Source organism: Heterocephalus glaber, unplaced genomic scaffold, assembly GCF_053883595.1.
Source record: "Heterocephalus glaber isolate CG9 unplaced genomic scaffold, H.glaber_assembly_v1.0 deba00001553, whole genome shotgun sequence".
Lineage (NCBI taxonomy): Eukaryota > Metazoa > Chordata > Mammalia > Rodentia > Bathyergidae > Heterocephalus > Heterocephalus glaber.
Window position 1 is genome coordinate 19,740,296 of NW_028258344.1, and position 27,980 is coordinate 19,768,275.

At 33.7% G+C, this 27,980-nt stretch overlaps 1 protein-coding gene and 1 long non-coding RNA gene across 4 annotated transcripts in view; one reads left to right on the forward strand and one right to left on the reverse strand.

The window, feature by feature from the left end:
* The window catches only part of Hnf4g (hepatocyte nuclear factor 4 gamma), a 136,903-nt gene that overhangs the window by 14,464 nt on the left and 94,459 nt on the right, over positions 1-27,980 (forward strand). The gene's annotated exons all lie outside the window — the stretch shown is intronic.
* On the reverse strand, positions 922-27,883 carry LOC147824154 (uncharacterized). 3 transcript variants are annotated; one of them, XR_015442744.1, is made up of 8 exons: positions 27,613-27,883; positions 22,344-22,435; positions 15,973-16,054; positions 15,629-15,730; positions 7,486-7,656; positions 7,142-7,176; positions 4,727-5,515; positions 922-3,922 (listed from the first exon to the last, which is right to left on the reverse strand). It is a non-coding gene; the product is annotated as an uncharacterized LOC147824154 (long non-coding RNA). The 3 variants fall into 3 exon arrangements; XR_015442743.1 differs by lacking the exon at positions 15,629-15,730 and having other exon boundaries at positions 27,613-27,879; XR_015442745.1 differs by lacking the exons at positions 15,629-15,730; positions 22,344-22,435 and having other exon boundaries at positions 27,613-27,879.

The following is a 27,980-nucleotide window of genomic DNA, read 5'->3' on the forward strand; positions in this document are numbered from 1 at the left end:
TACTGGCTTAGAATCAAGTAGACTTGATGGTTGTAAGTGTGTAGAGCTTTGGGCATATTAGTCAACTTACCTGAGCATCACCTTGCTCAGTTTGAGACTAAGATAACATTTATTCAGCATAAAATCTGGCACATGGCAAACACACTTAAGAAAAATATTGTGATTGGTCTCTTGACTACTTATATTAACATTTCTGTGTACTTATCCTTGTTCCTGTTGATTTGATACACACACACTACTACTACTATCATTAACCTGTAACTAGTTAACATTTGTTAAATAGTTTTTATATGCTGGGCATCAAGGGTTGCATGTATGTTAAATCACTTACAATAACTATTTGGTGTTAACTACATTATACAATTGGAAACTGAGTCAAAGGAAGGTTGACTTCATAGCTATGTTCTTCATTAAATATGAATTAAGGTCCTTAACTCAAAAGCCCATGTGATTTCTCTTTCTAACAACTTTAATATCTAAGGTGTTTTGTGCTGTAAATCTCATCTCACTTTCGAAGTATCTTTTAAAGCTGAAACTGAAAGAAGATCATTTTATTTCCCTCTTTCTTTGTGTCCCATCAATTATTCATATGAAGCATGAGAATGATTTCACTAGACTCTTTGGAGCATTTAGTAAGTTAAAATAATTCATTTGATAGTTCATATATAAATAAAAATATGACAGTTTGACTTCTGAGGCACGTTAGCATGGATGGTAAAACCCTGACCTTGAACTTTTTAAATTGATACTAATTTATTACACCAGAAATAAAAAGTTATAATGGTCCTAGGTTTGATGAAATAAAAATTGAAATTTATTTTTACTGATTTTAAGAATTTTATTTAGTTTTACACAGTGAATTGAAGCATTTTGAGTATTTTATTTATTATAAATATACATACAGTATTATCTTTTCAGGAATCACAAGTAAACATTAGTTTAAAAGTTTCTTGATTAGTAATTAATCAACTAATTTTGAAGCAAGCAACATTTACAATTTAAAACATTTCAAGTATTTTTTCATAGTTTTGTTTTTATTTTGAGACAGGGTCTCACTATGTAGCCTAGCCTGGCTTCTAACCCACAGTGATCCTCCTGCCTCTGCCTCCCAAGTGCTGGGATTATAGGCATGCACTACCATGTCCAGCACACCTGAAGTATTTTAAAAGACAGTTTTCTTTTCTTAGTTTAGTTAGTCAATGCTTTCCTGGGGAAATAATTCTGCTACCTGAAACTATCCTAATTATGAGTACATTAAAAAGGAAATCTGAGTATATTTCTACCTAGCATATGTAATATATATTGAGCTGTGTTCCATTACCATTTGGCTTTTGAATTTTCATGGTCATATTTTTTCTATTTATGCATAGATTCTCAGAAAGTTAAAACATATAACTTACAAAGTTATTATTATCTAAATGGAGAATTTTAATTTTTTTTTTTTTTTAATTTTTTGGTTCTGGGGATCGAACTCAGGACCTTGCACTTACGAGGCAGGTGCAGTGCCACTGAGCTAAATCCTCGGCCCTGAGAATATTTTTAATGTACGTTCTCAAAAAGTCTTAAATATTCAAGTTGTAATGAAGTGCAAACAGTTATATATGTGTAACCCAGTTGTACATAATATATAGCATTTAAGCCTGGGATCATTTTGAATAACACCGTGGTTTTCTACAATGCATTTTTTAAAATGTGAATCTAAAACCTTGCATTTCATTTTGTGTGATTGAATTAATGTATTAAAATATGACACAAATGCATTTTTTTGTTGTTAAAAAGGTTATAATTTAGTTAAGCAAGAGGGGGTTTTTTTTGGTACTGGGGATCGAACTCAGGACCTTGTGCTTACGAGGCAGGTGCAGTGCCACTGAGCTAAATCCCCAGCCCTAGGCAGGAGTTTTTGAATGAGTATTATGTGCAAAGCATGTAATGGCTTAAGAGATATGAAAAATAAATAAGATATCTAGAATTGATTAAATAGTTGTGAAATTCTTTTTTAAAATCTCACTCAAGTAGGTTTATGGTAAATGTTGACATATATAAATCACTTATACCAGTATACTAATGTATATACATACCTACCCAAATAATATACATTAATGTTATAACTATATACATACACATTTGTATTAGGTTATAAATGTTATGAGCTGCTTCATTCCAAGTTTAATTAAACTTAGTTCAATTAATTAAAATAAATAGAAGAGCTTAAGGATTGAGAAAGATTTCTTACATTTTCATTATTTAAGTGTCTTTCTGAAAATGAAATATTATTCCTTGAACAATTTGTCAATTTAAAACAAAGTGAAGAATAAACGAAAGGAATAACTATCAAAGCTAGTAAAGGTAATTTTTTAAAAAGGGGAAAGTAGCAAAAAATGTATGTTAATAAGATCTAGAGTTATACGAATTTATTTCTATGAGAATACATACATTAAAGAGATTGCATATTACTTTTTAATACAGTTTTTCCTTGATCCAGGGAAAATACACAGAACTCATCTCAAAAATACTTTTATCCTACATAAAAATAAAGGATGAATTTTAAAAATTTAGTTGTATGAATTAGTTTGTTGGGGCGGTCATAACATAATTCCACAGGCTGGGCATCTTAAACAACAGAAGTTTGTTTTCTCACAGTTCGAGAATATATAAGTCCAAGGCAGAGGTGTTAGGAGATTTGGTTCCTTTGGAGGCCTCTTTGCAGCTTGCCATGGCTGCCTTCTCATGGTCTCTTCACATAGTTACCCCTGAGTCTGTGAGTCCTCTGTGTCCTAGTCTTGTTTTATAAGGACACTAGTTGTACTGGGTTATGGCCCATCTGATCTCACTTTACCTTAATTTTCCCTGTAATAGCACCATCTCCAAATATAGTCCTATTCTAAGGTATTGGGGGGGTGGTTAGGACTTCAACATACAAGTTGGGTGTAGGGTGAGGGGAGACAAAATTTAAACTATAACTGCAGAGTAATGATAAAGTGTTTTAGTCTTACTATAATGTTAGAAATTCTCTCTTTATTATGGTCCATGAATATATTTTAGACTGTATATTCCATGAATCCAGCCCAAACATTTGGAATATGCAGCATTTATATTGACATTTGGAGGGGCTCCTTTTCTCTTAACACCCACCCTGATCTAGAGCTCCTTCATTGCAGGCTTAGTGTATCCTCTTTTTGACCACTCCATTGGGCTAGGCCCAAAGGGAAAATTAAATTAGCTTAAGGATATTATCCAGAGTCACTGATAGGATATAAAAAGAAGAAGCTCCCATGAATAATCTAGAGATGACTGTTATTTTACAAAAATTATTTCTGCTGTCTGCTACTCATGTACAAGCTATTATTTTCACATATTGGGCTTGTAATAAATGGTGTAGTGTTTGATTAGGTAGCAGCAGAGGGAAGTTCTGTGAGTATTTAAGTTTGTGTGAGTGAGACTACCCCAAGATAAAGCTAATTGGGGATGTAGATCAGAGATAGAATGCTTTCTTACTGTGTATGGATTCTTGGGTTCGATCTCCAACACTGGGAGGGAACATCCCTCCCTCCAAATAAAAACTCAAAAAGAGGTGGGGTGGAGAATGGGGGGGGGGAGAGAATCAATGCCAATGTAAGGTGACCTCCAAAGCAAGGCAGAGACTGTGTTTGCATCTTGGAGAAACATTTTAAATGTCCTTTCTGGTTTCTTCTTCTGTTGCTGGGTCCAGGTCATAATACAGGCATTCATGTGTCACCATAATTTGTAGGGATTGAGTTTAAATAAAAAGTATTCAATTTACACAATGATAATTCAGAAACTGCTAAACTCTATTCCTCTTAGGAAAGGGATTATAGCAAAATGCTATTTGTGCAGATAGCAAAAATGTGAAGATGTAAAACCAGTGCCCAGGAACGTTGTTCATGGTGGCATCTCCTCTGCCCTGATTAAAAGAAATAAACACAGGCAGCCTTTAAAGTACAAAGGGCAGTCTCTGTATTTGAAGTTATCCATTAAACATATTTCTTCAGTTTCTCAGGTAGAATCCTAACTACCCAGATTGCAGTAAAAGCTCCATGACTCACTCTCGTAAACACCAATTTTGCCAACAGTATAGATAATTGCAAATCACAGGTGTTTGAAGCAATGAGCTCACTTCACTGAGCCTGTTTAAGACTAGATTATCAGTTGGGTTATAACTTTAGCTATCTTGCAATAAATATCTTAGGAGCAGTACCTCATTGATTTAGAGGAAATTATCAAGTCCTGGTATGGACGTTTAGCCAGCAGGAAGTAGGCTCTGTGACTGAGCTTCCCAAATACTTGACAAGAAATCGAGTTTCTTCGTTCTGGAGTCCCCCATCTCTACTGCAACATAGGATGTTACCACCTATTTTCGTAGGCTTTCTAAAAACTCTAATTGAACAATATAAATAAGATACCACCCAGTGTCATATCTGTACTTAGTAGCTGCTTATATAAATGGAAATATTCTTTTCTTCTCTATGATTTTTACCCTCTTATGATGTTGGAAACAGGTATTGAAAATGAGACCTCTTTTAATTTTTCACTTAATTCAAAACACCAGAAGTCTTCTTTAATATCTCTTTTCTTTATATATCTTATCAGTTTTTCCATGAATTAGATCTTTGCCAGTATTACCTCTGAATGAGCCTCAAGCTTTCAACTTAACTTTTGTTTTATTGCTACTAAGTTTTACATTATCTAAGCCACGATTATTCATTACCTGGATAGCAGTAGCCTATTAACTGCTCTCTCAGTTTCCATGTACATCTCTTTTCCATGGTGCCTTCAGAGGACAAGCAGGAACATGTCATCCTCACATTTCAGACCATCCGGTTGGTTTTCCATTGTACTAGGAATGTCATTCAGACTTTTCATTGTGCCAGCGAGGCATCTTCTGTTCCAGGTTCTGCCATCTCTCAGACTCCTACCTCTTGTAATTCTCTTTTACTGATTAGATTCTGGTCATATCCTGGTTTTCTTAGTTCTCTAAAAAAGCCAAATTATTATTATTTTTAAATCCCAGAGTGTTTATCCTTTCCATTCAAGACTCCTTCTGAATTTACTCCTACCCACCACATGTACATGAGCAGATCCTCAACCTTATTCTTAATTTCTGTGAGTTTATTCTAATCTCTACATTTCTTATTCCCTATCTATGGATGGTTTGTGACAACCAAATAAGCCCACCTGGCTGGGAGGTTGCAGAAGCACATGCTTGAGTGCTAATTGCTAGAAAGGAGTAAAACAAAGGATGGGAGAGCAAAAGGAGATAAGAAATTAGGATACAATTTTAACAATGTAAAAGAAGAAGGCCTGCGGATTCTTTATTCCACATATAATTTGAAAAGAACTTTTTGTTGTTGTTGTCTTGAGACAGGGTTTTGCTATGTAATTTAGTCTGGCTTTGAACTCAATATGTATCCCAGGTTGGCCTCAAACTTGCAGCGATCTTCCTACTTCAGCCTTGTGAGTACTGTACTCGGATTCCAGGCTTGTGCCACCAGGCTTTCTGAGGATAAGAAAAAACATTATCAAATTAAAAGCTAGGAGGTTCAAATTTTTTTTAAAAGGCTAAATTGGGGGGGGGGGTCCAGTAAAGTCTATAATCAAACCATTTTTCATTATTACACAAGCTCATTTTAATTTTTTTAATTTTAAAAATTTAAAAAATTAAAAAATTTTTAGCATGTTAAAAGATTCCTTTGTGGACTGGGGATGTAACTCAATGGTCTAATGCTTCTGTAGCATGTAGAAGGCCTTGGGTTCAAGTTCAAGCACTGAAAAAATTTAGCATTGGGTTCTTACCTAGATAGATTAATTTCACATATTTTACCATGCTGCTGTGTGCATCAGTAATTTGTTCTTTTCAGTTATTCAGTAGTATGACAATGGATGACTATACAAAAATTATCAAATTTATTGTGGATGTTCATTGGGGTTGTTTTCAGTTTTTAGCTATTCATTTTGTAAATAAAATTGTCACGACCATGGTTACTTTACTTTTCTTTTACAGGACCTGAACTCTCATTTATGTTGGATTTATTCCCAGGAGTAGAATTCGTAGGCCATCAGGGATACATATGTTTACATAATATTCACTTGTTGAGGTATAAAATCTATTTTAAATATGAATATCAATATTTCTATTTTGCACATTGGTGAAGAATATTATACTATTCAAAAAGGAGATATTACATTTTCCAGAAAGGTTGTGTAAAAGTTGAGCCTAGAAACTCAACAAATTCCAACTTCTTTTGATTATTTCTTTTTTCCTGTAGGAATTTACTATATATGCAACAGTATAATTATTTATTCATATAAATATGTCCCTTAATAAAGTTTTATGATCATCGCTCATTTGATTATGAACACCCTTGACCTCCATTCCTCCAATGCTCATACCATCGCTTCTGGGCAGAGTTACATCTCCCTTGAGGTCTTCAAGTTTCCCAGGTGTACTTGCCATCACTTCACAGTTGGTGAATGCTGAACACATATTACCCGCTGACAAGCAGTTATTCCTTGATGTTAACTGTGCCCTGCAATACCCTCGTTAATTATACCTTTGCACTATGTTTAACATAGAATCCATGTAAATAAGTAGGCACGCCCAAGACAACAGTCCTGTGCTTTCCTGTATATTGGTGAGCATGATGCTGAAAGCATACTTTTCACTTTAAGTAAGGTTCTGAGAATATTAAGTTTTAAAGAATTTAAGCTATTATTGTGTTATTCTTTCAGATGGTCTTATAGGAAAATTTTCTCTAAATTAATCAGACACTTCTTTTATATCCTGTCTTTTGCCTCTGAACCAGGAAGTGAGCTCAAAAAATTTTCTTCAACTGGATGTCTTGCATAATCATGAAGCAGTTTTTATTTGTTAGGGTGTGCCAGTAATGAATATTTTCTCTCAGAGACATACTTAAATTATAGCTATGCTGTGTGGCTTAATGATATTTTTGCAGTACAGAAGAATTTTTTTATGATTACAATACTTATTTTTTGGAGGATAAAGGATTGTTTAGCGAAAAGAGTAGATGAGAAGAGATAATGATTGGTTAAGTACCATGGAACTCCCAGACACTGATTGATCTAGGTTAATGTTTAGTGGAGGACTTGGGAGTATTATAGTCACCTGGTAAAGCTCCATTATGTGATGCCATCTCCAGGCTTGTGGTGATAATGGGAGGGAGAAATGCAGTGATTAATTTTTAATACAAGGCAAAAATCAGATTTAAACATTTTAAATCTTTCTCATGTTGATATCTCAGTGATTTTATTTTTTAAAAAAAGTTTTGTAGTGAATACAAGTGAGGTAGTAATAAGTATATTTCTGACAGTTTTATGTACAATTTACAACATACCATATATTGGCTATCTGAATTTTTTTTCTTGATATTGGGAATTGAACATAAACCTCCCCAGGACACTACATTCTTAGCCCTTTTTTAATTTTTTTATTTTGAAACAAGATCTTACTAAGTTGCCAAGTTGCCCTGGTGGGCCCAAACTTGGGATCCTCCTGCCCCAGGCTCCCAGAATGCTAGAATTATAGGTATGCAGCACTGTGGTCATCAAACCTTATCTTCTTTTAATCATTGCATGTGCTCTGATGTTGAGTATCAACCGTCACAGTCATGCAGGCTCTAACTGTTGAAATAAGGTATACATTAAAAATATATTGGCATCCAGTTTAACATCGGATATATGTTGTATATTTTGATAAAAACTTTTGCATGAATCATTATATTAATGAAATAGGTTAAAATTTCAAAGCATATGTCTCTTTGATTTAGATAAGAGTAAGTATTGAAAAGATGTAAAAAATAGAACACTCCTACAAATGTTTATATGCATAGCATATAAAGTAGCTTATATTTTACTAATTTAAATGAATTCAAGAAGCACCTTAAGCCAGAAGCTTCTTTCCTAGATACGTATCCCAGAAAAATGTAAGGAGGCAGGTAGCAAAGTATGAGTCAGGGCAGTATTATTTAATAGAAGAAATCGACAAACAATGTCCATGTCCATCAATAGTGGAATGAGTAAAACATTGTGGATATACAGTGGGAGACTACATTGTAGTGAGAACAAATGGACTAGTAATATACCCAAGAGTAAGGTTCAATTCCAGAAATAAAACAGTAGGTGGTAGAAGCAAATTAAAGATGGATATATTGAATATTCCTCCTTTTATATCAGATAAAAAACTAGAAAATCTAGATATACTTTTATTTAATGAATAAATATTACTATTGCTTATGCTAAAGGTAGGGACAATGGTTGAAACTTCAGGTTAATGCTAGGTTTTACATATATATGGCAAGTGGATAGATAATTGGAGAGAGGCATAAATGGGACTTTTATAAACTGACAAGTATGTTCTTCCTTGGTAATATTCCTTGATATTTTATTTATTATTATTATATATATGTTCCTACTTCCAATATATTTTATAATTAAAAAGAAAATAAACTATTTCTTATGAACAGTAAGGTGTTAGCTAATTTCCTTATGTTCATGGAGCTTTGGGCTAGAGTAAAGGTAGACATCAATTTAATAATTATACTTCCTCAAAGTTTACTGAATGAGACGTGATACTTCAATAGGTTTGCAGTCTAATAAAAAAAACTGCAGAGAGAGCTTCACCAAAAAAGTTTGAATTCATATGATAGTTGATAGGGAGTGAAAATTAACATGAAAGAAAAGAAAGGAAGGAGAATATTCCTTGTAGGGAATCTGACATATGAAAACTCTTGTGGTACAGGAAGGAACATGATGATTTTGAAGAAAAGAAAGAACGCTAATGGAATTGTGTAAAGAGAAACGAATATTTTGAAGAATATTAGTAAGATGTAGGAAAAGGGTAAAATATGAATCTTGTAGATGATGTTATCATAGATAACATTTTTTCCTTCCTCCAAAGTTACAAGAAGCTATGGAGATTTTGTTTTATTTTGGTTTTTTTTGTTTCTCTTTTGGTACCGGGGATCAAACTCGGGTCTCCTTGTGCTTGTGAGGCAAGCGGCGGAACCACTGAGCTAAATCCCCGGCCCTTTATTTTGTTTTGTGAGACAAGGTCTTGCTATGAAGTGCAGGCTGGCCTTGAAATCACAATGTTACCCAGGCTGGCCTCAAAATCACTATCCTTCTGTCTCAGCCTCCTAAGTGCTGAGATTATGGGCCTGTGTACCAGTTCCCATGCTAATTGAGATATTTGAGAAGTCTGGGAGGCATATCACAATAATTCATGCAAAGATGCTGGTAGAGGAAATAAGAAGAGGTAGATTGATTGCAGAGAGATTATGAGGAAAAAATGTGAAAGATTTGATGGCAAATGTGTGAAAGATTCCTTCAGTAATTTTTAACTATCCAGCTTGCTAAATGGATGGTTGGTGATACCCTTCAATGAAAGAGAATAGAGCAAGAAAACCTCAGGTTGAAGGGACTCTGTTCATTATTTACTAAATTTGTACATAAATTATTTGCGCACTTTAGATTTCTGAGATCAAATACTTGTAGAATTCAGACTCTCTTGCAAAAGTATGTGTCTATAGTTTTTGTTTGTTTCTTAAATAAAAGAAACTTCAGTATAATGTTAGACAATATTTTTCACTTTTCTTTTTAAAGAAAGAGAATGTATAAATATATAGGAAGTCTTTATTTCAGTCTTTTTCTCTCCCGTTTCAGTTTCTGACCATTGCCCTTTGCTTTCACCATAGGAAATCTCTTATTTTACATCTAACATAGTACAAGATTATTGGTTCTTTGTTGCTCACCACAGTTAAAACTCTTTCTCATGATGGAGTCAGTAGTATCTAATACTACTTTTCTGGGATTAATGATAATCTCAATATTTCAAAAATGTGTGGTGGTAGCTGTGTTTTGTTTCTTTTGAAGAATGAAGGCTGATGGAATTCAAAAGTCTGAGTTCAAGAATGAAGGATAAACTCTAGTCATTTTTAAGATAACGGATGCACGATGAGACCATAATGTTAGGTGGAATAAATCACACACACAAGCTTAAATATTGCATCGTTTCTCTTATATGAGAAACCCAAAATATAAATAAAGAGCAAAGTAAATATAGATAGTAAGAAAAATAAATCTTTTGCAAAAGAGAAAGTAACCATGAGATGGAGGGATGAGCGAGGGCAAGGGAAGCAGATGAAAAAAAATTAGGATGTGTTATGTACAAATACCAACTCATTATAATGAATGCAATCGTGTACAGCAAACATTCACTAAAAATACAAATTAAAAAATAGAATTTTGCTCTTTTCTGATGAGAAATCCCATGGTCATTCCTCCTATAATTTCAGACAACATGATAGATTTAGAAAATCTTCCCACTAGCAAATTTCCCATTAGCAAAAAAAAAAAAAAAAAAAATTGCACACAGTATATATGCTTAAAGATTATTTAATTGCATAACTGAGGTGGAGGGACAGTAAGGGGGAATTATCATAGTCCATGAGCAGTATGAAATCACAAATCAAAAGAAATAAACAAGCACTGAAATAGATGCTTTCCCTGGAGATGTTTGGCAATCTTTATGGCATACAGTCTAAAGTTTAAGATATCAGTTTTCATGAATATAATCTATTTTGGCTGCAAAAGTTTGCAAGTCCGGTCAGAAACCTCTCTTTATAAATAGGATCCCTGAAAGGCAACACTTACTGTAAATGAAATAAATGAGAGCGAGAGAGAGAGAGAGAGAGAGAGAGGAGAGAGAGAGAGGGAGACAGGGAGAGAGGGAGAGCAAGAGAGAAGGAGGGAGACAGGGAGAGAGGGAGGGAGAGAGACTATGAATATTGGTTTGGTTTTGGGTGTAGAGTGAAAAAAAGAGAGTATCACCTCAAGAAAATACCCCATCGCATCTCCCTGTAAGTCAGATTCATTTTACATATATAACCAAAAATGTATAAAAATGTAAAATTTCAGTTTAAATGATACATGATTTTTAGTGTCCCTACGTACTTTGTAGAAATTAGCAAAAATCCTGTGAAAAGGAAAATATTTTCATGCTTCTTTTTTTTTTTTTTTTTGTCTATTTGTTTTGTGGTGCTGAGGTTTGAATCCAGGGTCTTGGTCATGATAGCAAGTGCTACACCTCTAAGCTACACTCCCAGCCCACCCCCACCAGAAAAATCTCTTTATCAAGGTCTTAAATAATTTTCACAGATAAAATTTCAAAACATATGAGATTCGTCAAAACTTAACTACTAAATTGATAGACTAGAGCATCACAGAAAGAGTCTTCAGGAAAAATTAAGAAGGAGAAGACCTGAAACAGATGGAGCTAACTTTCACTTTTATAATGCAAATCAATTATAGTTGATATGTTTAAAAGTAATTTAGCGCTGCATGAGGAAAGCAACGCGGACCCCGCCTGCTCTCGCCCCAGCAGTTCTCCCCGGAGCCCAGAAGGCCCTCCCTGCAGTGCACTGAATCAGCCGGGTGGCTGCAGGGGGGCGGGGGGGGGCTTCAGTCTCTGGGGTGAAGGATCCTTCCCTGCCCCTCCCCCACCTTTGTCTTAGTAAAGCATTTTGGGGAAACCTCAAAAAAAAAAAAAAAAAGAAAAGTAATTTAGGTGACAACGGTAAAAGACAAAAAACTATAAAAGCAAGTAGAAGCTGGCATGGTGGCACACACCTGTAATCCCAGCCCTAGGAAACATAATCAAGAGGATCACAGTTCAATCACAACCTGGACAACTTAGTGACTTAGTGAGACTGTGTCTGAAAAAAAAAGGGGGTGGGGTGGGTCAGGGGGGAGAAGATGCAGCTAGCGGGAAGGCTCTGGGTTCAATCTTCAGTACGTGGGGAAAAAAAGCAAATATATAGATACATGTGAAAGAGAACCAACTGACATTTTGAAAGTAAAATAAAAGAAGAGTAAAATTCATTGCATGGCTTGTACAGCAGAGTAAAATTGCTGAAAAGGGTATTATTGAAATATAAAATAGGTCTGAATAAATTGCATACAAAGGAAAGTGAAGAGATATAGCTGGAATATATAAAAATGACTTTTAAGATATGTAGTATGGAAACAGAAAGTGTAATTGAAGAGTTACAAAGGTGGGACAGAGAACACAGGCAAGATAATACTCAGTAAGACAAAGGTTGAAATACAAACTTGACGAAAGACCCTGATCTTCATATTTATTTAAAAGTCTTCAATTACATTATGGTTTAATCACAATCAGAATATGGCTATATTTCACTTGATATAGTGAAAGTGCTATACACTGATTAAAAATGTTGGTCAAGGAGAAGAAAGGAGGGGAAAAAGTTAACACAGAAAAATACAGTAGTAGATAGTAGAAACAAACCCAAATACATCAGTAATCAAAATAAATACAAATACGACAGAGTCCATTTTTCAGTTAAAGGGGATTGTCAGACAGAAAATAAAAAGCAGAACAAATTCCAATTCCATTTCTTATAAAGACCTACCTAAATAAAAAATTCAGAAATGTTTGAAAAATAGGAAGAGATATATCACATTGATAATTTTTAAAAAGGTTTTATGTTTAAAGTAACAGATAATGAAAATTCTAAAGTCAAACATTGGTCCTTGTGGTAGCCAGCCTTGAAAATGGCCCAATGATTCTTTGCATATTTTGTGTGTAGTTCTCCTGTTTTACATGGTTTGTATAGTTTCATTTAAAAATGAGCAGGCATGACTGGTTTAGCCAATAAGATATTTGAGAAATGACAACACTTATCTCATGAGGTTAGGTTATAAAGATAATGCAGCCTCCATCTCTCTTGGAGCTTGTTGGGTTAGTGGTGATGGTGTGGACATTCAACAAGCTCTGGGCAGAGGTACAAGTTTAACAGATCAAGAACTCTTCAGAGGGTACCAATTTGCCACGTATTTGAGTGAGTCACTTTCAAAGCAGAGCTTCTGCCCCAGTCAAGTCTTCGGATGTCTCGGCCTTGGAAACATCTTGAATGTAATCAGATGAAAGATTCCAAGACAAAAATATCCAGTAAAATTACTCTCAATGCCAGCCTCATAAAACTGAGATTTTATTTTATTGTTTTTATTTATTTTATTCTTAATTTTTTTATTTTATTGTTACATTTTATTATATTTTATTGTTGTTTTAAGCTGTTAAATCCTGATGTCATATTTATTCACAATAGTTAATAAAGACAAAATTTCAAATCAATGAGAAGATATCATTTTAAACCTTTATGTATGCTTCAAAATAAACTATGAAATTACTCATGGAAATGTTAGTATATAATTATAATAGAAGACTTTTCCATAACTATATAAACCATTCTAATATTGATCAACAAAAACACCAAATAGCAGCAACAACACAACTGAAAACCAAACAGTAAATACTGTATATAGATTTTATAAATTTCAAAAGATAGAATCATTTAACCGTATTCTCTGACTTTAGCTCAATTAAGATAGAATTTGGCAGTTAAATATAAAAATCTCTCATTTGTGAATACAAAAAACATATACTTAAATAGCTAATGATTCTGAGAAGAAATCTTAATGGACATTAGAAATGAATGATTCTGAAAATGCCACATACCAAAACATGGACTACCACTGATGCAGAACCAAGAGGGAAATTTAAAACTTCAACTTTTTGGCAATACATATGAAAATAGATGAAATAAATATCCAACTAAAGCATTTAGAAATAGAGTAACCAAATAAAATTCAAAGAAATAGAAGAAAAGAAGTTATGATAAAGTATATCTGCCAAAACTTTTTAATAAAACATTAAACATTAAATCTAGAATAAATAAACAATGTGTTTTTCCCTATATCGATTTCACATTGCATTATAGGTCGTAGCTAGGACAGCAAAAAGGAAGGAAAAAAAGTTACTAGTCTGAGTGGAAATAAATCAAGTTTAACTCGTGTATGAAGATATGTATTCCTATTTAGACAAAAAAGAAAAAGGTTTTCATGAGTTTTTACTATAAAATAAAAATAAATATTCAAGTGCATTTCTATGTATTAGTAAGTAGCTAATATTTTAACTTAAAAATATTCTACTATAATAGCAACATAAATTACAAGGTACTTTAGAATAATGGAGAAAGTGCAAGCTTTTTAACATGGAAAATTCTAAAATTGTACTGTAAAACATTAGAAGATATTTATATAAATGGAGAATCATACTCTATTATGTATGAGGAAACATTTTAAAATGACACTTTTCCTCAAATTGGCCTATGATTTAATGTTATTCTTATGGAGTCTCAACAAGACTGCATGAAAACTGACTGTTGGCAGTGCCGGGTGGGGACGGAGTGCAGGGCCTAGTACATGCCAAGCAGGTGCTCTTTATTGCTGAGCTACAAGCCCACCCCAAGCCAAGATTCAATTCCATGTGGATCAATAAACTAAATTGAAATACTTATATGAATAACTTTCTGATCTTTTTCCATGAAAGGATTGCTTTAACATGAAGCACAACCACAAAGAGAGATTGATATATTTTACTTCTTTCAAATAAGAATTTTCTCCATGGTAAGATACCCTGAAACGAGTAACATGACTGTTCAAAAGAAATAAGTGCACTTCCCATGACAGAGAAACTTTTTTTGGATACTAGGATATGTGTGTGTGTGTGTGTGTGTGTGATTGGTGTGAGTCAATTAGAAAAAGATAAACAACTGCTGGGTGTGGTGGTGCATGCCAGATATGCTCAGGTAGAAGGACTACAAGTTCAAGGTCATCCTGGGTAACTTAACACAATCCTATTTCAAAATTTAAAAGGCAGACAAGCATGGTGGTACACTTTTGTAATTCTAGCACTTGGAAGCCTGTGCCAGGAGGATCACTATTAGTTCAAGTCCACCCCAGGTTGCATAGTGAGTTCAAGGCCAGCCTGGACTGCTTAGTGAGACCCTGTCTCAAACAAAAACAAAAAAATTGAAAAGGCTCTGAATCCTATTCCTAGTACCACACACACACAAACACACACACACACACACAAGCACACACATGCATGCATGAAGACAAATAACAAATAGATAAATAGGGATAAAACATGAACAGACATTTAATAGAAAAATATAAAAAGTTACATACTTGTGCTGATCTGTAATGACTAGGTGTTAAATTTAAAGTATAATGAATATTATGTCATACCATATTTCAAGAATTAAATATGTGATAGTATATTAGGGTTCTCCAGAGGAGCAACACACACACACACATACACACACACACACACACACACACACAAGGGGTTTTTTTCATATTGGCTTATATAATCACAGGTTGAATTAGAGGCACACAATAGCAATTTTTTAGGCTGGAGAGTTGGGGAAACCAGTAACTGTTTAGTATGAGAAGTTGGAAGCCTCAGAACATGATACAGCCCCTTCTAAGGCCTAACCTAAGATCTGGAAGCTGTCTAGAGAGTTCCTTGGATAAGTCTACATTCTAGGGCTGAAGAATCTGGCATCTGATGTCTACAGCTAATAGCAGCAGCAAAAATTGTACCTGCTCAAAGAGACCCAGGATGAGAATGTGCAACCATTCCCCTTCTGAGTTTTGTTCTACCTGGACCCCCAGTCAGGATAAGCCACTCAGATTCAGAGCAGGTCACCACATGCAGAGTGCGCTTTACCAGTTTTCTAGGTTCCTCTCAATCCAATGATGCTGATGAACAAGATTAACCATCACAGATGCACAGGTATCAGCACTAGTGAGCCACAGGAACTAGCACACACTGTAGATGAAAATATCTTTGGCCAATTAATGTAGAAAACTACTTGAAATTAATGATAAATTTAAGAGTAGCACTGTGACAATAAATAAAATAAAATAAAATAAAATAAAATAAAATAAAATAAAATAAAATGTGAGAAAATGAAGTAATAGAAAAAGCAAATGGCTGGATGTAGCTGTGCATGCCTGTAATTCCTGAACTCTGGGAGGCTAAGCCAAGAGGAGTGAACGTTTCAGCCTCACCTGTAGCTCAGTGCAGACTGAGTGCATTCCATCCCCAGTACCTGCTCCCCCAAGGAAACGTTGCGGTACATTTCTAAAAAGACTTTAAAATAAAGACATAGAGACAAAGTTATTTTTAATTATTAGATTCAATAGACACAATATTGCATTTTAATAAACACAACCAGAGTAACATAGCACTGAGAAGAATAAAATAAGTTAAAAAGCTGTACATTGAAAGTGTGATCATAAACAGTTAATGAAAGAATCACACTTGTCACTTTTGATCATTCCACAATTAGAATCATTTAAAACATCCCCAAAATGTTATGACTGAAATAGCAATTCTATATATTATATACATGTAGGAATAATTATAGTCTATAGCGATAGTTAAAATTTTTAATATGAGATATGATTTTGATTCTTTCATTTTTATCTGTACTGAGGATTGAGCACAGGGCCTTCACATTGAGCTACATCACCATGTTTCCTAATTTTTTATTTTGAGACGGGGTCTTAAGTCTCTAAAGTGATCCGGCTGGACTTCAACTTGTATTCCTCCTGCCTCAGTCTCCCAGAATGTTGGGATTGTAGGTGAGGGCCACCATGCCCAGCATGAGTTTGTTTCTTGCTCGTGTAATGTATCTAAGCTAGGTTGGAATGATGACTACAGTACAAGGAACATTGCGGATTGAAGTCATCTTTGTATTGTTTAAAACTAATAAATATCACAGAGATACATTGACAAGGATTACAGCTAATCATGCAAAAACATATTCATATTTAAGGAATGTGTTCCCTCAGATGCTTCCAATTCTGATTCATCTGCACAGAATCTTTCTGACTTTTCCCATTTGTCTCTTAAGCAACAATCTTAATTCTTGATACTTCAGAATATTTGTTCTTTAGGTTAGCTCTATGCTAACATTTAATTTGTTCAGAATTGCTTCCCTATGCCACTCTAGTAACCCTCAACCAAGTTCAGCTGTTCTTTGCACTTTGTACTCCCTCCCCATTATCCTCTCAACTCAGACTGAGGATACATAGGCAATAACAATACATTTATTAGAAACTTGTATTAGACCCTATCTTCTTCCCTTCCTTCACCTTCAGTGTGGCTTTCCTATTCATTTATACTCCATATCCGTTCACCTAGACCTTTGTCATTCACTTGTGCAGCCGCATGATACTCCATGAGAGTGTGTCTTGTAGTGTATTCAACAAACTTCCTATGCTTGCCTATTTGCTCTGGGTTTTTTGGAACCCAAAGCCCTGCATGCTGGGAAAGCACTGTACCACTACGCTACACCTTGGCCCTCTTGATTGACTGACTGATTTGTTGATTTTTGTGACAAGCACCAACACTCCTGGCTAATGTTTTCAAATGATAAATAATCTTAATATGAATGTCTTTTTGGATATATATTATATATTACTGTTGGAACTGTATTTTCAGAAAAATTTATAATAATAGGATTAAAGTATCTAAAGGGTAAATGTAACCATATTTATTTTTAGCTTTTATATAAAATAAACCTGGCCATTTAGTATTTTTAAAATTTACTTTAAAACCTCTGTCAATGACTTGCTATTATTTATAAATAATTTAAATTATTTTCCATGAATTTCTAGCAGGTGTATTTTTTGATGGCAAGTAAAATCTGAAGAACTCATTCAAACTCTTAAAACCCAATGATAATATTTTGCCATGTACAAGGTTTTCTTCACTCATAGCATTTTTAGGGCTTCTTTTTTTGTGTATATGTGTGTACTGGAGATTGAACCAAGAGATTTCACATGTAGCTGCGTCCTCAGCCTTTTTTGTTCTTTACTTTGAAAAAGGATCTTGCTAAATCTCTAAGTTGCCCAGGTTGGGCTCAAACTTGCTGTCCTCTTGCCTCAGCCTTCCAGAATTCTGGGATTATGGGTGTAGGCCACCACATCTGGCTCTTTTTTTTTTTAAATTTGACATTGCAAAGAAGTAATAAGAGCTTTCAATATTCCAAAGATAAAGACAAGAAAGTCTGGAGGTCTCAATTGAATCTTTAAATAATTGGTATCAGAATGATTTAATAAATTATGAAGATATTAATAATTCATATCTGTGATCACCTAGATCCAACAATCTCTATAGAAAATTTTCTTTTATCAAAAATTGTATCTCCACATGAAATAAGGATCTTTTTAAAACAAACTTGCATGCCAACTCATAAGGAAAGTAATCTGTGATGTAGAATGATATTCTTTAAATGCTCTACAGTTTTTATTACATCACTAACACTTTTTGTTTTTCATGGCAAGTCATTCTCAGTGGACAAATTAGAATGTTGGTTTATTTTATATGAAATCGTCCTCATTTGGATCACTCTTCCAGAGTGTTTTCTTGTCGTTGCAGCTATGCCATCCCAATATACTTTCTAGGAAACTTAAAATCCCAACTGTACTTTTGTCAGTGTAGCCCATGAAAGTTGACAAATACTTAACTGGTTGTTTGTTACCAATAAAGTTGAAAAATTATACCTTTATATCACCAATGTTTACAATTTGCACATATATTAAGAGTTGCCAAGTTAGAAATACATTTGCCTTCATCAAGTCTCTTGAATCATTTGTCTTCTCTTTATATTTATTACCATGAAGCATTGAGCTGTGTTGCTACTGAAAAGTGGAATTTGCTGCAAATATTCCTGTCAGTTCTAAGCATCCGCTTTTGCTGCAGGCTTTTACCAATGTCTCAGAATTCTCTATGAACTTTTTAGTCTTAGAAATACAGAATACAGAATACTTTTTTAAAAAAAAGTCTCTTGGGGTTTTAATATTTAAAAGAAAATACTGAATATGCGTAGTTTTATACCTTATCAATAATTATAGTTAAAAATACTAAATAAAAAATATGAGGGAGAATATTCCTGGGTAAAACTTAGTGGATACAAGGTTTTCATTTATTTGAAATCATTCTTTTTCACTAGAACTACTACAACTGAAAATGTATGTCTAGCTTCATAAAAAAAAAACAAAACCCAACAATAACCAAATCCATAAAACAGTTAAGTTTATATTACTATCAATAAATGAGGCATTAAAAGAATACAGATTTTACTTTCTGAATTTAGCTAATAAATTTAAATTATAAATAAAAGTAGGCATAGTTACAAAAGACTATACATATAAGTAAAGTTATATGTCTTTGTTAAGTACAACTTGATGTTTTGAAGTATGTATACCTTGTAGAAGAATGCATTATCTCACATAGTTAACATTTTTATGGAGATAACACTTAACATTCTTTTCATTTTTCAAAACAATACATTTTCATTAAGTATAATCACCATACTATATATAAAATTTTTTCCAATGGGAAAAAACTATGTAGATCTATAAAAACATATATGCACTTCACATTTTATTTGGTTTTTTTATTGGAGTTGAAAATATAATCTTAAAAATATCACATGATCTTATTACACATGTGTACGTTGTGTTTTCTGGTCCTTAAATATTTTTATTTTATTGTGGTAAGAATATTTAGCATGAGTTCTACCCTATAACAATTTTTAGTGCACACTCTCATCCTGTTAATTATAGGCACAATTTATACAGTGAATCTTGAGAACTAGTTTTTGTCATATTGTGACTTGCCAATGATTTTATACCATTAAACTGGTGAAGGTCTTTCAGACGATATGAGCTAATGGTTTCTGTGGTTGGACACTGAAGCAAAGCAAAATTACTGGTAAAGCTTTTAAATGCTTACCTCTGATTTTGTATTTAATCCATGATATACTTATAATAAATAATTCTCAAAGTGACTGGAGTCCACTAAACTCATGTTGCTATGTGCACCTAAAATACATACTCAAATACTTCTAGCAGCACTATTTGTAAAAGCAAAACTTGGATTTATCCCAAATGTGTATTAGTAGTAGAATGGATAAACAATTTATTATGGTATATTCATGTGATAATTTACTATAAACCAGAGAAAATAAAGCATGCCTCTACACATCAACATAGCTAAATCTCATAAAAACAATATTGAATAAGAAAGTCAAGTCAAAGAATATTGCAGTAATATTTTGTTTATTTAATGACACGAAGTGAAATAAGTAGAATACAGATATAAATAAAACTAAAAGAAATGTAAGGAGTTATTATCATAAGATAGTAATTAAGTCCAGGAGTGGTGATTTGCTCAAGGGAATATACCGAGGGCCTTTCAAAGTTATTATTCCTGTCTACTTCATAAATTGCATACACAGAATATGGATATTTGTTTCAATATTATTGTTAAATTGAAAAGATAGTGTATTACAGTTTTTCCACATCATGTATTTCAGAATGAAATTATTAAAATTATAAATGCACAAGACTAAAAACATTTAAATCGAATTATAAAAATACTTGAATAGGTTGGGTGTGGTGGCACATGCCTGTAATTCCAAGGAGGCTGGGGCAGGAGGATCACCATGAGTTTGAGGCCAGCCTGGGCTATATAGTGAATCCAAGGGCAGCCTGAACTACCCAGTGAGACCTTATCTTTAAAAAAAAAAAAAAAAATCTTGAATAAACAGATTTCTACCTGGGAAGATTCAGAATTATAAAGCTGTGATTTCATGTAAATATACAAATACATTTGATCCAATTTGAATGAAAAGTAGTACAACAAAATTTAAAAGTTTATATCCATAAGTGTTTTCTAAGATCCACAAAAAACAGAATCTGCTACATTGTACTGAGGTTCAGCATAAGGATTTGATCATGATGAGATAAAAATCTGGCTTTTAAAAATTTCGGGATTAGAAATTATAGTGAAATGCCTATATTCAGGGAGATGTCCAGACCCATTGTACAACTGATGCTCAAAGGACCATGGCCAGAATCATGAAAGACAGCAAAAATAATGAACCTTACATTCTATCCTTCTTTCTTACTGTTTGATCTGAATGTTTGTGTCTTTGTCAAATACACATGATAAAATGTTATTATGATACACATATATCTAAGGAGAAACTCTGCAAGAAGTACTGCTGGGTACTATCTGGAAGATTCATTTAAGATAAAAATTATGAATAAAATGTAATGAAGATTAAAATAAAAGAAAAACAACCTGATTTAGGCTATGGAAAACTTTCCAAATACATATATAGGAGAATGCAAAAACTATGAGGAGTTAATAATAGAGCCAAGGGGCCTGGGATTTAGCTCAATGGTGCCACTGCCTGACTCACAAGCACAAGGTGCTGAGTTCAATCCCCAGTACCAAAAAATAATAATAATAATAATAATAATAATAATAAGAGAGTCGAGAGATGATAGATGTTTTAAAACTATATAGGAATACATCACAAGCATACATATCAAACAACAACCTATGAAAATAATTTCCCATGAATATTACTCACATAGATTTAAACCCTTAACGTACAAAAGACTTCATAAATTAAGAAAAAATGAGATTTTCCCGCCTCGTTAAAAATGATAAACCCAAAGAACCTAAAGACTCAGCAGCTTTCTTGTATTATTTTGGATAAAGATTAAACGGTCATACCTCAATAGCCTGAGTGAGTTGTTTAAATAAAATAGTTTATTTCTTCTCAGATATCTCCAAATCTCTAGTCTAGATTGGATGATATGTTGTTTCATGGGCCACTCAGGGACTCAGGTCCTTTCAGGTTTTTTTGCTTTACAATTTCTTAGGACAGCAAATGGCAATTTTTTTTTTTTTTTTCTATATAATGTCAGATAGTAAACACTAGGATCTGGGGACCACTGTAGGATTTCTGTTGCAATTGTTCAACTCTTAAATGTAGAATGAAAGCAGCTGTAGAAAAATGGGTATGGCTACTTTCCAATTAAACATTTCAAAAATTTATTTTAATAAACAAGTAAAAATCATATATTTATAGTATGCACCATGAGTTTTTTATATATGTCCACAATGTGGAATAGCTAGGTAAGCCATTTAACACATGCATGCATTACCTCATACTTTTTTGATAAAATCTATTTCATCAATTTTCAAGTATGCATCACATTTGTATTAACTGCAGTCACCATGAAATACTAGAGGTCTTGAACTTGTTTCTCCTGTCTAACTGCAATTTTCTGTTCTGTGACTAATGTCTCCCCAGTTCCCCCCAACCCTCACCTCTGGTAACCATCGCTTAACTTTGTTTCTGCTAGTTTGACTTCACATAAAAGAGAGAGATTGTGGTATTTGTCTCTGTGACTGGTTTATTTAACTTAAGATATTGTTCTTTGGGTCCATCCACTTGTTCTAAATCACGGACTTAACTTTTTGTTAAGGGTGAATATCATTCCATTGTATATATGCACATCCTATTCTTTATCCACTTATCTGTTGGCAGACATTTAGGTTGATTCCATACCTGGACATTGTGAATAATCATTCAGTGGTCATGGGAGTGTACTCATCTCCTCATTGTACTGACTTCAGTTCCTTTGAATTTTGAATATATATCTAGAAGAAGAATTCCACTTTTAAATTTTGGCAGTTCTACTTTTAATTTTTGAGGGTTTACCATACTGTTTTCTATAGTAGTAGCTAACTTACATTCCCATCATAATGTACAGGGGTTCCTGTTTTCTACACATCCTTCCATCTTTTTGATAATAGCCATTCTGATAGGCATGAGGTGATATTTTATTGAAACTATTATTTGTATTTTTCTAATGGTTAGTGATCCTGAACATTTTTTTCATACATTTTCTGACCATTTATATGTCTCCTCTTGACAAATGATTATTCAGATACATTGTTCATTTTAAAGTTAAATTATTTGTTTTCTTACAGTAGAGATGTTTGCTTTTCTTATATTATTTTGATATCATTCCTTAACAGATGTATAGTTTAAAAACATGTTCTCTCATTCTGTAAGTTGTCTTTTTACTTGGTTGTTTCCTTTAATGTAAGAAGCTTTTTAGTTTGATGTCATCTCACTTGTGTATCTTTCCCTTTTATTGTCTGTGTAGTTGGAGTCATTTTTAAAAAATCATCACCCAGAGCAATTCCATAGAGTTTTCCCTGTTTTTTTAGAGTAGCTTTATAGTTTTCAATCTTATTTCTAAGTCTTTATCCTATGTTGAGTTGGTTTTGGTGTGTGGTATGAGATGAGGGTATAATTTCATTCATAACTGTCTTTTCCAGGACTGCTTATTGACAAGAGGGTCTTGTCCCTATTATATGTTCCTGGCATCTGTCAAAAATCAATGAACCAGAAACGTATGGTTTTATTTCTAGACTCTGTTGTTTTTCTTTCTTGTATGTGTCTGTTTTTGTTATGCAAGCACCATGCTATTTTGATCACTATAACTTTGTATTAGAATTTGAAATCAGAGCTTTATCACTCAGCTTTATCATTGCTGGACGTAATACCTGACACTGACAACTTAAAAGGAGAGGTTTTATTTGGCTCATGATTTTAGTCCATAGTCAGCTGGCACATCATGTTGGAAGGGCTTAGCTATGTAGCTCAACCTGAACTTGTGATCATCCTGCCTCAGCCTTCCAAGTGCTGGGATTACAGGTGTGTATTGCTACGCTCAAGTCAGATCTGTTCTTTTTCCAATAGAACTTTGTTAATAACCTGGCAGTTTCATAGGCTTATGACTTTTGTTTTCTGAAATTGTGTTGTTCTATTGGTTTGATCACAGCCACAGATGTAGTCCAGCTTTCAGGGAGGGGAGAACATACAGGAAATCATGCACGATACCTGATATCTGCCATGTACATAACTGTCAAACATCATGTTTGATCACATGAACATTTAGGTACATGTCTGCACTCAGATGGAAAGGTAGTTGGGGAATGTGGTCTCCAGTTTCAAAGTGCTCTTTTACTAGTCACTTGTTATGGATCGGAGGATAATGTATATTTATGAACTACTAGTTGTCTCTATCAAACTGATATCAATTTAAGTCAAAATAACTTTTCAATTTTATAACAAATGATATAAATATTTCCAAAGAACAATAATAAATATCAAGTATTAGGATTATACCGCTATCGGTGACTATAGCAATAACATTTTTTTTTTTTTTTTTTGGTACCAGGGATCGAACTCGGGTCCTTGAGCTTGCGCAGTAGGCAGCGAAAGCACTGAACTAAATCCCCGGCCCGGCAATAACATTTATAATTACAAATAATCATTGTAATATCAATATGTGTCCGACATCACGATTATTATCTTTTATTTTCTTTATCCCTAATACAATCCCAAGTGTTGGATTCATTTACTGATGTTTCTTTCTAAATGAGTATTTTAGTTTTAAAGAGTTTAAAAACTTAAATATAAGCCAGGCATGGTAGCACATGCCTATAATCCCAACACTGAGGCTGAGGCAGGAGGAGGTTACAAGACCCTGTCTCAAAATAAAAAAAGAGGACTGGAGCTGTATCTCAGTGGAAAGGCTCTGAGTTCAATTTCCAGTACTGGAAAATATTAAAATAAGATTTCAGCGTGCAATTACTAAGTGTTTGAGTGACCATTCCCTTCAGCCAATCCTGTTTGAAAGCCTGTGTGCTTCACTCATGGATAGTGAAAATAAGAACACTGTATTGGACAGTGGATGTTCTTACTTTTTCCTTTCAGTGAGGGACTTTTGAAGGTACATCCTATTATCATTCATAGAACAAAGTAATGAGGAAATAAGCGATTATAAAAATTTAATTTTAAGAGGTAGAGGTTCAAGATTGCTCCACATAGTGGCAGTACTGTCAGGCCTTCTCAACATCACCATTTTATTCCCTACGCTGGGCTCTTCTAATATCTGCATTCAGACTCCTATTTCAGGACTGTTGGGTTATGTCACTGTTGTTTCTGGTTGGAAGGAGAATAAAACCTATTTGATCTTCGTAGGATTAGGTCTAAGTCTGCTTTCATTGTGAGCAAGTTATTTTGTATCTCTAATCCTTATATGTTTTGCTTTGCTTTATAAAATGAGGAAATACTATATATATTATATGTCAAATAGATTTGACGTTAAGGGTTGAATGTTTGTGTTTCTCCTCTAATATCTGTGTTGAAGCTCTAATTTACAATTTAATGGCATTTGGAAATAAGGTCTTTGGCAGGTAAAAAAGATTAAATTATGATAGGGCCCTTATGATGACATAGTGGCCTTATAAAAAAATTGAATAGGAAAACTCTCTCTCTCTCTTTCCTGCCTCCCTCTACACGCACACACACACACATACACACACACACACACACACACATCACCACCACCACTAGTAAAAAACCACTTGAAGAAGACCATTTGAAGACACAGCAAAAGAACAATATCTTCATGCTAGGCAAAGATCCTCCTCCAGAAATGAAACCTGCTAGTACATTGATCTTAATTTCCAAGCTTTCAGAATCAAAAGAAATAAATGTATGTTGTTTAGGTCACCCAGCCAATGCTGTTTTGTTATAGCAGCCTGAAATAATTAATATATAGTACTGAAGGTTTAATAAGATACCCATAAACCAGTTAGTACATTTCCTAGTACTTCATAAGGACTCAATACATCCAATTCTTATTATCCTTATCAATGATGCAAGTGTCAGGTATTTACTAGTAGTAAGCACACAGTGGCCACTTGTTACTGTCCTACCTCATCACTAGCTGTCCAGTCACATTGTCCTACCTGAAGTTTACAGAAGACACAGAGATTGTCCTTGCCTCAGTACTGTACTAACCTTCTCTCTGCAGAAGCTCCTGGATATTTGCAGGTATCTTATTAAATGTCACAGTGTTAGGAAGGTCTTTTCTAATCAATCTGTCAAAAATAGCCCCAATCATGCTGTGGCCCCACCTTGCTTCCTTTTTCTTCATTTCACTTAGCAGTCCCTGGCATTTTGATATATGAGTTTAATTACTTTTGTAGTGCTTTATTGGATCTCAAGAGTGTGAGCTCCATGTGGGCAGGGACTAACTCCTGTACTCAGAAGAGCACACCAGGTCTATAGCATCTTTAAATACATCTTTCAACTGACTGAATAAAAAGATGCATATAGGAAAATGTAAAATAGTAAAAATCAAACTACCTGGAGACATGCGAATGTATGCATAGCACTATGAGTGTTAGCATGGTTGCCATTCCTATATGAAAAGTGATGTAGATCTTACTTCACTCTGTCCCTATTGCTCGTACACCCATCCATTTTGTGTAAATAACATGTTCCTTAAAAGTATATATGCCACTAATTCCTGAAGAAATAACTTATCTTTAAAATTAAGTTTATCAACCCTCAAAATGATAAAATGCTAGGATTTTATGTACTGATTTCCTCAGAAATGAGTACCAAATTACCATATGCTTTTTGAGTACACAAAATGTATTCTCAAAACATAAAACTTGTGAAGCTTTTTAAAAAATAAATATTATATTCTACATTGACCTTCCATCTGTTGCATCTAGGGAGATATTCTACAATTTGTTTTTAATTACACTGTTTTAGACAGGAAGTGATTAATAATTGAAGCATCATAAATGTTCCAACCTTTAGTTATATACATATCCAACAATGATAATCAATATCAGAAGTAATGTGCAGGTTATCTGTGCTCCAGAGAACAATTAAATCAATTGCTACAATCTAGTGTTTCTGGAAGGCATGATAATGGAGAACTATGACTTTCTGGATAATTCATCTAAAGTAAAGCAAAACAAAATGTTCAAGTAATTTTTAAAAAATTATCTGCTGCTAACATTTGTCCTTCTGAGTTTAGTTTATTTTGCAGACATGTCCATATTACTAATGTAGTGAAATAGCTCTAAAACAACTCATGGGAGTGTTTTTTTTAAAAAATGACCTATTTTCCAACAGAATGAAAAAATGATTGAAAAAAAAAGATATGTACTGTGAATGTAATTTCTTCTGTAAGTTATTTTTGCCATTTTTAAAACTAGCAGTTGCAGCGTTTCCATAGCTCTGTATGAAGACTGATTTGATCCTACCTCTTTTTAAAAAAGCAAGACACAAACAAAACATACAAACAGAAAAATCGAACTAAACCAAAACATAAAGGTCTGAATTGAATAAAGTAATAATTCTGCTGAATTACATGTTCTATATAAAAACTGGTTGCACATCATGAATAATTGTCAAGTCATTATGAGAGGTATAAAGTGCACTGCTTATCTAAGTTTACTTGAGGACTTTTTTGCTCAGAAATCCACAGAATTTTATAAACCTGTCCAGCATTTATCTAGAAGGCTCATTTTCTAAGTATCAGAAATCATGTTCTTTACATAAAATCTTAATTGAATCATTCAAAATTCAACATATTTATGTTGTTCCCAAAGAAATACAGAGAAAAATAGAAGATCAATCTCAAATGCATTAAATAACTACCAAGAATAAAAATAAACATATTTGAAGGTGGCCTGAGGCCACATTTTTAGAGATCTGTGCTTTCACTGAAAAAGGGACTTTAAAAAAATAGTGTGTCAGGTACCTAAATCAGCAAATGCTTGTAATATTCCGATAATTACCTTCTTGAGATATATTATATCTGAGACCTCAGGCCACCTTCAAATATTTTTATTGTTTGTTCATATCTAAGGATTTGAACTTTACTTTTCATGGAGATGGATAGTTGTCAAAAAGAGGAAAAAAACCCCAAAACAGACAGCCAAAAGATACTCACATTGTTTTTAAAGTACTTCGTTTTCCCAAAGGAAGCAGCCGAGAAATTTTTACAATTTCTATCCCGACAAAAAGAATAAACAAAGAAAACCTGTTCTGACTTTGACCATTCAAAAAAAAACCTCCTCTATACTATAAGCTTCTGGGAGACAGGAATTGTGTTTTCTTAATTCCTTGCTTCCTAAATGGTTGGTTCATGTGGTACACTTATCAAATTGAACTGACACCCATGTGGGAAGAAGCAATAACCTCCACTTCCAGGTTGGCGTTCAGGGGCAGAGTTCATATTGCTTCACCACTGTAACTGGGTCAAAGTTAAGGTACAGTTTCTATCTCGTGTGTTTTCTAAATAGAAAGTGAAAACTAGAA